A 12,342-nucleotide genomic window follows, 5' to 3' on the forward strand; every position below is an offset into this window, starting at 1 on the left:
ACATGCATATGTGTGCATATGCACACACACATATGGGAAATTTGAAAACTTATAGAATATGTACAATATAGCATGGTGTATAAAGTATCATAAACCTAGCATACACACATGAACACACCAGTTATCATCAAATCGATTTCAACTCATGGTAATGTCATATGTTTCAATTGCACATTCTGCAGTTGACCAGCAGTTACTCCTTCAGTGCTGCTTCTGGGTGGGCTCAAACCTTTAACAATAAGGTTAGCAACCAAGTAGACTCCAAAACACAGCATAACTTCCTGAGTTGTAAAAAAGCAGACAGAAGACAATGTTCTATTATTCATTAGGATGACCAAGTTCCTAGATAGAATGACTTGAACTATATGAATGATATTATTCAACAGTTTTTACATTATGTTGGCTTACCTTTTGTTGTAATGGAGACGAATATAGATCTCTTCCATTATATGGGCCTGATCACTCTCTTTAAGATTTCTTGCCACAGATGAATGAGCATTTCCTAGTATCATTGGAAACATGACCACCTACTAAAATATTTTCTAAAAAAAGTATGCATATATTTAGATATATATACTATATATATCTAAAATATATATAAAGAACAGCACAAAATTTGCATAGGAATAAAAATATCATTGTAAAAAGACAAAATACAGATTATGTATTATATATAGATAGTTAGCTTGCAATAGTTCTGGTACAGTAAATCCTTATGAAAAAGATGGCATTTAAGAATATATATAATAAGATAATTGGATAATCCTACTTTGTTAAGCAGGGTTCTCTAGAGAAACAAAACTAGGACACATAAGAATATATATATATATGTAAGTTTATACAGTGAGAAGGATTATAACAGCTAATTAGTCCACACAACAGTTCAAAGGGCTCAGTATGCACCAACAGCATGGTGAAGAAGGTCTCAAAGAATGCGCAAGCTCTAGCAATGAGATCCATGGTTGGCTTGGCCCACAGATAGCGTATCACACAGGTTGAGGCAGAAAACTAGCTAAAGCTGCAGCATGTTGGTCCATTCACCAAAGAGCAAAAGAGATAGGGCAGGCCTTGCAGAGCTACTTATCTCATTGCCTTCCATGCCCTCCAATCAAGCTGTGACCTGATTAAACTCCACCCTCACATTCCTATTGGCTTAGTGGGCATGATAAACCTAACTATCGCACCCCTGTCCACTAAATAAGTAAAGATAGTATTTCTATTTTATAATAAAATTGTTATGGTGACACATAACACTCTAATGCCAGGTACAGAATTCTTTTATATTATGATCTTAACAAAGCAACCATTAAATAGTTTTAATAAAAAACAGGGACATTTGAATAGTAATTGGTTATCATTAATAAATAGAAGAAGGGTGACTAAAATGATTTGTTATCTGCCATTAACTAAATGGCCTGGCAAACGATTTCCATGAAGATCACAGACAAGAAAATTCCAGGAAAGGGTTTGTATGACTTTGGGGCTGACTGGATGTCAGCTAACACCACCACTGGATATTGTTAATGAAGGTCAAAATATGGTGCTTATATTAAAAATATGTATTTTTCAGAGATACATATTAAATATTTGGAAATGAAATACCAAGGTGACTGGAATCTGTTTAAAATATATTTTGTTTAATGAAAGAATAGATGAAACGGGATTGTAAAAGTATTGATAATGGCTAAAATGAAGCTGTAAATTCATAAGGATTTCTTGTGCTCTTCATTTTAAATTTATGAAAAATAAAAATTTCTTCTTAAAGAATAAAATAAATGTTACTCAGCATAAAAATTAAAACTAAGTATGATGAGGTGAAATGACTAGGTATGACTCTTCTATTCATATACTCTTTAACTTCCATCAGATCACTGTTTGGAAGCATGTGTGTAAGATCTAGTTGGGGCCTGAGTATGGGATTGGTCAGTTATGCCATTCCTTGTAAAAGGTATTGCAGAACTAGGAAGAGAAAGAATCCCATAGCTCATAGAAGGAAGAGCGATGCTCACCCAGGATCTTGGAGTGGAGACATGATGGCAGAAGAAACAATGTGGAAGTCATGGTGGCAACAGAGATAATGAGACAGGGTGACTGGCTTTCCAGCCCACAGCAAGTGTAAAGAAGAATATTTTTGGGCAGGATGCTGGATTGCAGAATGGGAGACTCTGTGTGTATTTATCAGTGCTAGAGGAGCTTTGTAGCACTTGCCAGAGGAAGACACAGGCCAAGGAATCATGTTGCTGAGGGACTGAGGACCAGAGAGACACACACTAGTCAACATGGCTAGGAAGAAGCACTATATCAAAATAATGTTGTCCTTAACATTTTGTAACTGGTTAGCCTCCCAATTAAGTTCCATAACCTTGAACCCTGCCTGTGAGTCCTTGTAGCCATTGTAATGCATTATTAAACTCAGTGCCCTTGGAAGAATGGTTGGTGTCTGACTAGGAAAAAGTAGGATAGACAATGTATGACCTGTGCCTTTGGAATTATCTTTGATTAGTTGTGGACTTGGATTATCCTTCTGTCTTACACAGGAGGAAGATGTCAGATGTGGCCTTCACACCATATCCTCGCTGAGATATACAAGTTTAAATACATTTAATTTTGTATGTGTGTGAAAGCATCTGAACATACTGAAAAATATCAAAAAATATAATTTTAGTGGTTGTTTTCTAGTATTAATCATACATATACACAGAGAAAGTATAATTATCTACATCCTTTTCTGAATCTGGCCCGAACCTCTAGCAGATGCCTGTCAATGTACTGCTGCCATTGTTGTTGGAAGATCTTGAATAAATGTCAATTGCATGTGATATCAGCGATTCTGTTCTATAATTTAAACATTCTCTTGGGTCAGAGAAGATGTGATAGAGTTGATGAATATGTCAAATGTCATGGAAGCAGTGGGTTGGGATTTGAAAGAATGCAGGCTCTTTATTGTTCTTACTGTTGTTATTAGTCATTACCAAATTGGCTTAGATTCATGGCAAATTTATGTACCACAGGGAAAAAACATCTCCAGTCCCATATTATCTTCTTAATCTTGATGTCTTTGAGCCCATTATTGTGGCTACAATGACAATCCATCTGAGAGCTTCCTTATGTTTTTCTGACCTCCTATCTTACATGGATGCCATTTTCAAGAGATTCGTCTTTTCTAATGAGATGACCAAAACAATTGTGCCTAAGCATCACCGTTCTTTCTTCTTAGGTTTGTATGAAGCAGAGGAAGTAAGCTTTGAAAGAAGTTTTCTCAAAATTGAACTATTGCCATTAAGACAAACCTTTATGTAAAAATTCATGAAAGACATTATCTTGTATAAACGGACTGATTTTTGCATTTTAAATATTTTATTAACTACCAAACAGGGAAAGTGTGGAACCCTGAGGGGGATTGCATGTACAGTCCCTTGCAGGAGGATGACTTGAATTTCAGAGCTAGCTAGGACAGCGATACCTCCAATACTATCAGAGTAGCAACAGTCAATGAATGAACTTGTTGTGATTGCTGCAGCCAGAGTAAGATGTATGAAGCGCTGTGAAATTAAATAAAGTCAGGAAATGGCTAGGAAAAGTCTTGCCAAAGGTTTAAAATGGTGTGCTTATCCTAAGAGTGGAGACTGACAGCGTTGACAGCTCAAACTCTTGTAAGGAAAATCTGTATACTTCTACTGCAGCTGTCATTGCCTGCTCAGTCACTTCTCTGCCACTATAAACTCACACTTTCCATTAGACATCTAGGTTGGCAGGTGAAAAAAATATAGGATTTAGACTTTTCAATAAAATAATGAAAGTTCAAAGCACTGCAATGGCAGCTTTGTTTCGGAAGACATTTTCTGTTACCAGATTTGGGTCCCGAACTAAGCTCATCATAAAACTTGCCAGGAAAGCACATGGCACACTATTTCTGCAGGTGCCACAATACACAGATGCATATGCATGCACACACCCCTTTTAAAATAATTGATGTTCACCAGCCATCAAATTATTCTTGTCAATTCTTGAAAATTAGGTACTTATTGCTTTAATTTCAGAACGAAGACATCCATGTCATAATATTAAAGGGTGGATCATTCATTGTACACAAAAATACCTAATTTTTATTTCTTCTGGGATGTTTTACAAAAATAAGATAACATTTAGACACATACTTACAGATAATATCTGGGTCCAAAAGCAAAAGCTACTTCAGTAGGCATGTGAAGCAATGAATCATTATTGCCCTGTGTGGTCCAAAGCCTAATTAAACAGAGCACCTGATTATGCTAAAGCTGTAATTTGTTCTTCTTTTAAAAGCAAAAAATGTGGAAATATAAGGAAATATTATGGAGAGGACTATATGTATATAAACATAAGGCAGAAAACATTATTTTTTGGTAAAATTGTCAACTTGAAAAATATCTATTCACAAAACTTGTGAGAAATAAAGGATATTATTAGGAAATTAAAGCACTATTTTAAAGAAATTAAACTATTAGCCACTAAATAACAAAAGCTTGACCTTTAAACTGAGAAATAGATCAATTATAAGGTAGGTTTGAAATATCCTGGCTGGTGGAAGGTCGCTCTCTTACCCTGCTCCAAGTTGCAGGTTATGGGGAGGGTTTTATTTTCTTTTATTTTAAATATGTAGGGAAAATGATTAGAAGACAAAATTATTTACTTGTCTACTACATACATCAAAATAGCTATTGCTTTCTTTCTCTTATTCTTTCTTTAGTTTCTCTTTCTCCCTTCCCCTCTCTTCTTTGCATCCTTCACCCCTGCTTTCATGTTCTCTATTTTAATACATATATTGTTAGCAGTATGAGCAGCTCTGAAAAGCAGGCGATTTCTAGAGCAAGCCCTGGTGATCTGTATTTATTTTGAGTGTTTATTTGCTAGTACTAATCAATACCATCATGTGAGGTTCTCATACTAAAATGTCAATACTAGTAACTGTTTATAAACACGAGGAAAACTAGGTCACTTCTCTAGGGCTGAAGTTCCTTCTGGGGAAATGTCTTTAGTTATGTTTTGTTTAAATACACATGCGCATTTTTAATGTAGAGTGGAATGATTGACAGCAGCATTGGCCTTCCTTACATTCATATGGTTCTCCGAAGAAGTTATCACACAGGATAAACTCTAAATATTGGCCAAATTTTGACCAACCAGGCGAATCAATGAATTTAAAGTACATAAACATATTTTCAACTCTAGTATATTTTTCTTAATATCCCGATTTTTGCCAAAGGCCTGTCTATATTCTTCTTGAACATATGATAAAGATCATCAGAACAACCCACGTTCCAGACAGATTATTCCCTCCAAGTATGTAGAATTATTAAATATGTCCAATTTAATGGAAACCCATGAAGAGTCACTTTCTTTGTTTTATTTGTTATAGACAGGTTGTTTCCTGTAATTCTAGCTTATTGTTAAATTGTTCCTGGGTGCTACTCCTGTGTGGCCAGATGTCATGGAATGTGTGCCTTCTTATTTCTGGAAACAATGAGTGCAATAAACCGAGTTCCTTTTCATGGCTTCCCTCACTATTCTTTCTGGCCTTACACGGAATGACTATCCCACTGTTAGATCCCCACTCAATCAAACTGTAGACACCAGGTCAGGTACCGAGTCAAATTTCTATGTGGTTTTGCCACACTGTCATTTTGCTCATTGAAATCGCTCAGGGTATTCAGAAACCATCTGTATTTTATTTTTCCTCATACCTAAAACATTTGTTCATTTGTGACTCTGTCTCCTCTTTCTTTTTTTAAAATCATTTTATTAGGGGCTCATACAACTCTTATCACAATCCATACATACATCAGTTGTGTAAAGCACATTTGTACATTCATTGCCCTCATCATTCTCAAAACATTTCCTCTCCACTTAAGACCCTGGCATTAGGTCCTCATTTTTCCCCTCCCTCCCCGCTACCCATCCCTCATGAGCCCTTGATAATTTATAAATTATTATTTTGTCATATCTTGCCCTGTCCAACGTCTCCCTTCACCCACTTTTCTGTTGTCCGTCCCCCAGGGAGGGGGTCACATATAGTTCCTTATAGTAGGTTCCCTCTTTCCAACCCACTCTCCCTCTACCCTCCCAGTATCGCCACTCACACCACTGGTCCTGAAGGGATAATCTGCCCTGGATTCCCTGTGTTTCCAGTTTCTATCTGTACCAGTGTACATCCTCTGGTCTATCCAGACTTACAAGGTAGAATTCAGATCATGATAGTGGGGGCAGGGAGGAAGCATGTTCCTTGATGGCTAAATCTACTGGGTCCCACAACTAACTGCATGTACATTCATTAAATTACATGGAGGATTAAATTCAAACTAATACTCTAGTATTCAATTGAATACTCTAGTAGAAGTTGAGTAGGGTAGAATACATTGAGTATAGTACAATACTCATTACTACTACCACAGATACAACTGCTGAAGTTATGTTCTACTGCCAGTGACTTATATATTTTTGCTAACAAATACTTTAACCAAAACTAGATAATGATTATGCATGCAATAAGATGTCTTCAACTAATTCTGCAACATTTGTGGGTTATAATTGATGTATTTTTCTACAACTCTATCACTAAATTGATGTTGATTCTCTTTATTTGATTATTTATTTAATATTTATCCATACAATAATAAGAATAACACATATGTATTGCTTTACAAATATGCAGAGTTTCAACTCCTTTGAAATAATTAGATTCTGAAATAAAGTTAACGCTTTTGTATCGACAAAAAAATTAAATTAAAACTAATTAATTATGTATTTAATTAATTACCTAACATATTAATTATTTGCATACTTAAATTGTATGTGAAGTCAGCCATGGATTCCTAATGATGAAATTTCATTTACCACTTGTAAACAAAACTTTCAGAAAAACACATATTTCAAAAAGGATAATGAAGTCTCAGTTTGAGTAAGTAAATGCATGGCCTTTTTCAACTTAAAATATGCAGGAGTTAAGAATATATGCAGAAGTTATTTCTACAAGCTTTGTTTGTGATAGATTTGTTTAGTTAAATATTTCTAAGGTAATTTCAATTGACAATATATATTAAATCTCAGAGCCATGAATGGGAAGCATTTTGCATCTGTCAGAGTGTCTTAAATCTAATTCTTCATTAATAGATTTATTACTTTTGTATGGCAGTATGATTGGCTTATGTGTGTCTGATTCAATAACTTTATTGTTTTGTTTTTTAAAATAGGAAACAGGTAACGACAATCTTGCAACTTTAGAGAAAGTGATTCTAAGTGAAATGAATTCATAATAATCTATAAAAGAAATACATAGCATTGAGAATAAAATATTCATTTTACTTGAGTAATCATGTTCTTACTTATTCAGTGTTCAAAAGTCACATGCATATGAGATGGAGAATACCATGGCAAGGGTCAGTCAGGTGTTCCTTGATCTTCAAAGTAACATATCAGCTTCACAACACTGTAAAAAGCACTTGTGAAGCAGATTTATCCAGGTCAATGTGTTGCCATGAGCGCTGATCATGGATCTAAGCAAGATGGAACCCTTGACAACTTCAGTTTTTTCTCAGCCCAATTATGAATTAGACCAATTATGAGGATTGTCTTCCCCTTTACATTAAAGTTTAATCCATATTGAAGACTGCAATCCTTGATCTTCTTCAACAAGTACTTCAAGTCCTCTTCCATTTCAGCAAGCAAGGTGTCATCTACATATCTAATCCTGGTTCATAGAAGGGGGTACCCCCCAAAAGCAGAATATTTTTAAAGCTATTTAATTTTTTTTAATATAAAACAACCTTATCACTTTTGCAGTATTCTCCATTCCACTTAATATATTTGTCAAATCTGCGATTCCATTATTGGAAACATTTTTCAAACTCATCTTTTTAATGGCTGGCAACACTTCCCTTGTTTTTTCCTTCACCTCTTCTATGTCATCAAATCACTTTTCTTTCATGATCCTCTGCATTCACAGAAACAAAAAGAAGTTGCCTGGAGTGAGGTCAGGTAAAGTGCGTGGAGCAAGAAAGGCACACTGTTTTTTTGCCAAAAAGTGGTGCACTAAGATGGCTATGTCAGCAGGTGCATTGTCACGGTGACAAAACCAGTCCCATGTCTACCAAAAATCAGGCCTATTTGTCACATACTGCTATGAAATCGTCTCAGAACCTCTACATAGAAAGCTTGATTAATAGTCTGACCTGGTGGAATGAACTCCATATACACTGAGTTGACAATTTCATCCATTCAGGAGGCTGATGGACATCTAGAACAAGGGTTGTCATCAATTGACATTTAATTTTTTTGAAATGAGAAAACCACCAATAAGCTTGAGTTTTTCACACAGCACTATACTTTTGTAAGCTGTGTTCAACATCACAACAGTTTCTGTGGCATTTTTCCTGAGCAAGAAACAAAATTCACAGCCTCATGCTGTTCTCTTTAGTCAACCATCAAAAAAATGAGGTTCAAGCAAAACTGCTTTTATGGAAACATTCACTGTGACCAGAGAATCTTCCAAGGCAACGCCACTGGGTGCACTAACTGAGAGTTGCTTGATGCTTGCCTAGTGGAAAAAAATGTGTACTATGAGAACTCTACTCTGCCAGTGCAATTCTAGTTTTTTGTTCCAGCTTCTCTGATCATTTGATCAATATACAGATTGAATAAGTATAGTCCAGCTTCTCTGATCATTTGATCAATATACAGATTGAATAAGTATGTTGAGAGGATACAACCCGGATGAACACTTTTCTTGATTTTAAAACATGCAGTATTCTTGTTCAGTTGTCACAATTGCCTCTTTTTTCGTGTCCTGGTTTCTTGTGAGCACAACTAAGTGTTTTGGAATTCCTGTTTTTCTCAATGTTCTCCATAGTCTACTACATTTGTATAGTCATTAAAAACACAAATAAATATATTTCTGTTATTCTATGCTTTCAGCAAGATTTATATGATGTCAAAAATGCTATCCCTTACTCCGTATTCTATTCTGAATTCATCAGAATACCTGGAAGTTATCTGCCAATGTACTCCTGCAAAGGTTGTTGAATGATCTTCTACTTATGCATGTGAAAATTCAAAATTAAATGATGGAGACTACAGAAGAATATATGCATTTGAATTATGGTACTGATGCAGAATATTCAAAATAGCATGGCTTGCCAAATAAACAAACAGATCTTCCTTGGAATAAGTACAAGAATGCTCCTTAGAAGTGAGTGTGGCTGATCCCATGGACACCTTGCGATCCCACAGCCTGGTGCGCGTCTTCCATGTGGGCTTTGTTGATTCTCAGCTAGATGACCACTTGTTTATCTTCAAGTCTTTAAGACCTCAGATGCTATATCTTTTGATAGCCAGACACCATCAACTTTCTAGACCACATTTGCATATGCACCCATTTTGTCTTCAGGGCTCGAGAATGCCAGGCTATTAGAACAAAGTATTCATGCGTTGAGGGATTACTTGAGTAGAACTCCAATGTCTGTCCCCTACCTTAATACTTAACCCACAGATATATGTACATAGATCTATTTCCCTATCGTTCTATATAAATATGTTTACATATATACATGTCTGTATTTAGACCTCTATAAATGTCCTTTGTCTCCTAGTTATTTCCTCTATTTCCTTTTACTTTCTTCTTGTCCCACTATCATGGTTGGCCTTCCTTCATGTTTCAATAATTTCTTTTATGGGCATCAGACATCAAAATCCAGAATATCATATTCATATCAATGTGAATGAGGGGGAGTGTGGAATGGTGACTCAAAGCCCCCCATCTGTAAACAATTGAACATTCCCTTACAGAAGGGTCACAAGGAAGAGACAAACCAGTGAGGGTGCAGTATTGCATGGATGAAACATACACCTTTCCTCTAGTTCTTTAATGCTCCCTCCCGGTCAACTATCATGAACCCAATTCTACCTTACAAATCTGGCTAGATCAGAGCATGTACACTGGTACAGATAAGAGATTGAAACCCAGGGAATCTAGGACAGATAAACTCCTCAGGACTAGTAATGAGATTAGCAATACCTGAAAGGGAAGGGGAATGTAGGGGGAGAAAAGGGGAGCTGATCACAATGATCTACATATAACCCTCTTCCAGGGGGATAAACAAAAGCAAAATGGATGAAGGGTGACAGCTGTACATGTAAGACATGAAAAAAAAATTATTAAGGGTTCATGAGGGAGGAAGGGGAGGGGCAAAGGGGTGGGAGTGAATTGATATCAAGGGCTCAAGTAGAAAGAAAATGTTCTGAAAATGATGATGGTAACATATGTACAAATGTGCTTGACACAATAGATATATGAATGGATTGTGATCAGAGCTGTATGAGCACCCAATAAAATGATTCTAAAAAATATATATAAAAAGAAGTGCATATGGCAATACTTCATCTCACGTACTTTGGGCATTTTATCAGGAGAGATCAGTCCCTGAAAAAGAACATGATTTTTGGTACAGTGTAAGGGCAGTAAAAAAGAGTAAGACAGCCAAGAACATAGATTGACACAGGACATGCATTAATGGTCTCAAACATATGAATAATTGTAAGGATGCTGTAGGATCTGTCAGTGTTTCCTTTTGTTGCACATCAAGTTGTTGTGAGTTGAATCATTCAGTGGCCCCAACAACCACAGCAATCATCTTCTTATATTGAAGCTCAGACAGTGTTTACATTAACTGAAGGAGGACTCCTAATTAAAGTTAAGGAGCCCTCAATAAGGAAGAAAGAAGTTCTGATTGAGCTGGCAGTTGGAAGTTGAATTGCTAGCCACAAGGTCAGTGGTTCAAATCCATAAGCCTTTCCATGAAAGACAAATGTGGCACTGTGTTCTTTAAAGGTTTACAGCATCGCACAGTTTATGAGGCAGATTTACTTTATTCTCTAAGGTTTCTATGACTGAGAATTTACTTCACTCCACACCCTGGTGCTTTAGTTTAATTTCCATTGCAATAGAAACAAACCTTGTGCTATATGCTCCATGAATTTCATGTGTAATAATATTCATAAAGTAGATCTCTTAAGACAAATAATTATTATTTTATTAATTAGTCAGGCAGAGACCCATTAACTTACTAGAAATCATTATATTTTCTTGTTTTCCCAGATTGGCCTCCAGGCAACAAGATTATTTTCTTCTCCACATGTATAATTGTGGATGCAGTGAAAATGTATTGAAGTAAATTTAGTATTGAAGTTTCATTGAAGTCTCAGTGTATGTTAGGGAAGGAAACTATCACTAAATGCCGTTCTCTATACATTATTCTATCTAAAGTGTTTTTTTTTTAATCTTCCAGTACAGTTTTGCTTTATGCCAATTGCATACGGGCTTTCTTTGGCTTGTTCCATCATTTCTAAATCATACAGACCATGTCTGTTCTACCTGTTGGTAACTTTCTATGGTCACTGCTATTATGTCATTTTCTTCTTATTATTTTCTTTGTCCGATTGTTCTTTTGCACCATCTCACTGTCATCTCTCACATGTGTCTGCATCCACCCATAGTAGGGAATCTGTTCAGATATTTTCAGTGGTTATGGAGAAGAACAGGCACATTTGTACACAGATGGCATATGAGGTGAGAGAACGAATGGCTTCAGATCTAGAGGACTGGGGAAGGAGCAACCAGTGTCTTTCAAGACTCTCTGTGTTTCATTTAGAGTCAGAGGTAGTGGGTTTTATTAAAAGACTGGAAGGAAAAAATGTATCTACGTTCTAATAGGCTATTCATGAAATAGCTTTAGGAGTTTTGGGGGAAAGTTATACTGTGGATGGTTCTTGGGGGAGAATTGTAACAAAAGTAGAGGGGAGATGTATAAAAACTATATGTTTATATTATACTTCTTGCTCCCAGGTGCAGTTTAGTCATTTCCAACTCATAGGGACCCTGTGTAGACAAGAAGGAAGCCCTGTCTAGTCCTGTGCCATCTTCACAATTGTTCTTCTGTTTGAGCCCATTGCTGTAGTTACTGTGTCAATGCACTTCCTTGAGAGCATTCCTCAGTGTCACTGTCCCACTACGGTACTGTGCATCATGCTCTTCCTGGGAAACGGTTTCTCCTGGCAATCTGTCCAAAGTGCATGTGACAAACTTAGGCCATCCAGTCCTCTAAGAAGCATTCTGGCTCTACTTTTTCCAAGACAGATCTGTTTGCTCTTTTGGTGGTAAAGGGTACTTTCAAAATTCTTCCCCAGCACTATAATGAAAATCCATAGACTCTTCTTAGGTCTTCTTTATCCAATATCCAACTTCTACATGCACACGTGGGGATTGAAATGACCATGGTTTGGGTCAGATACATTCTTAGTCCTCAAAATAGCATC

Source organism: Echinops telfairi, unplaced genomic scaffold (assembly GCF_000313985.2).
Source record: "Echinops telfairi isolate 266 unplaced genomic scaffold, ASM31398v2 ScPeMD7_11;HRSCAF=52, whole genome shotgun sequence".
Classification (NCBI taxonomy): Eukaryota; Metazoa; Chordata; class Mammalia; order Afrosoricida; family Tenrecidae; genus Echinops; species Echinops telfairi.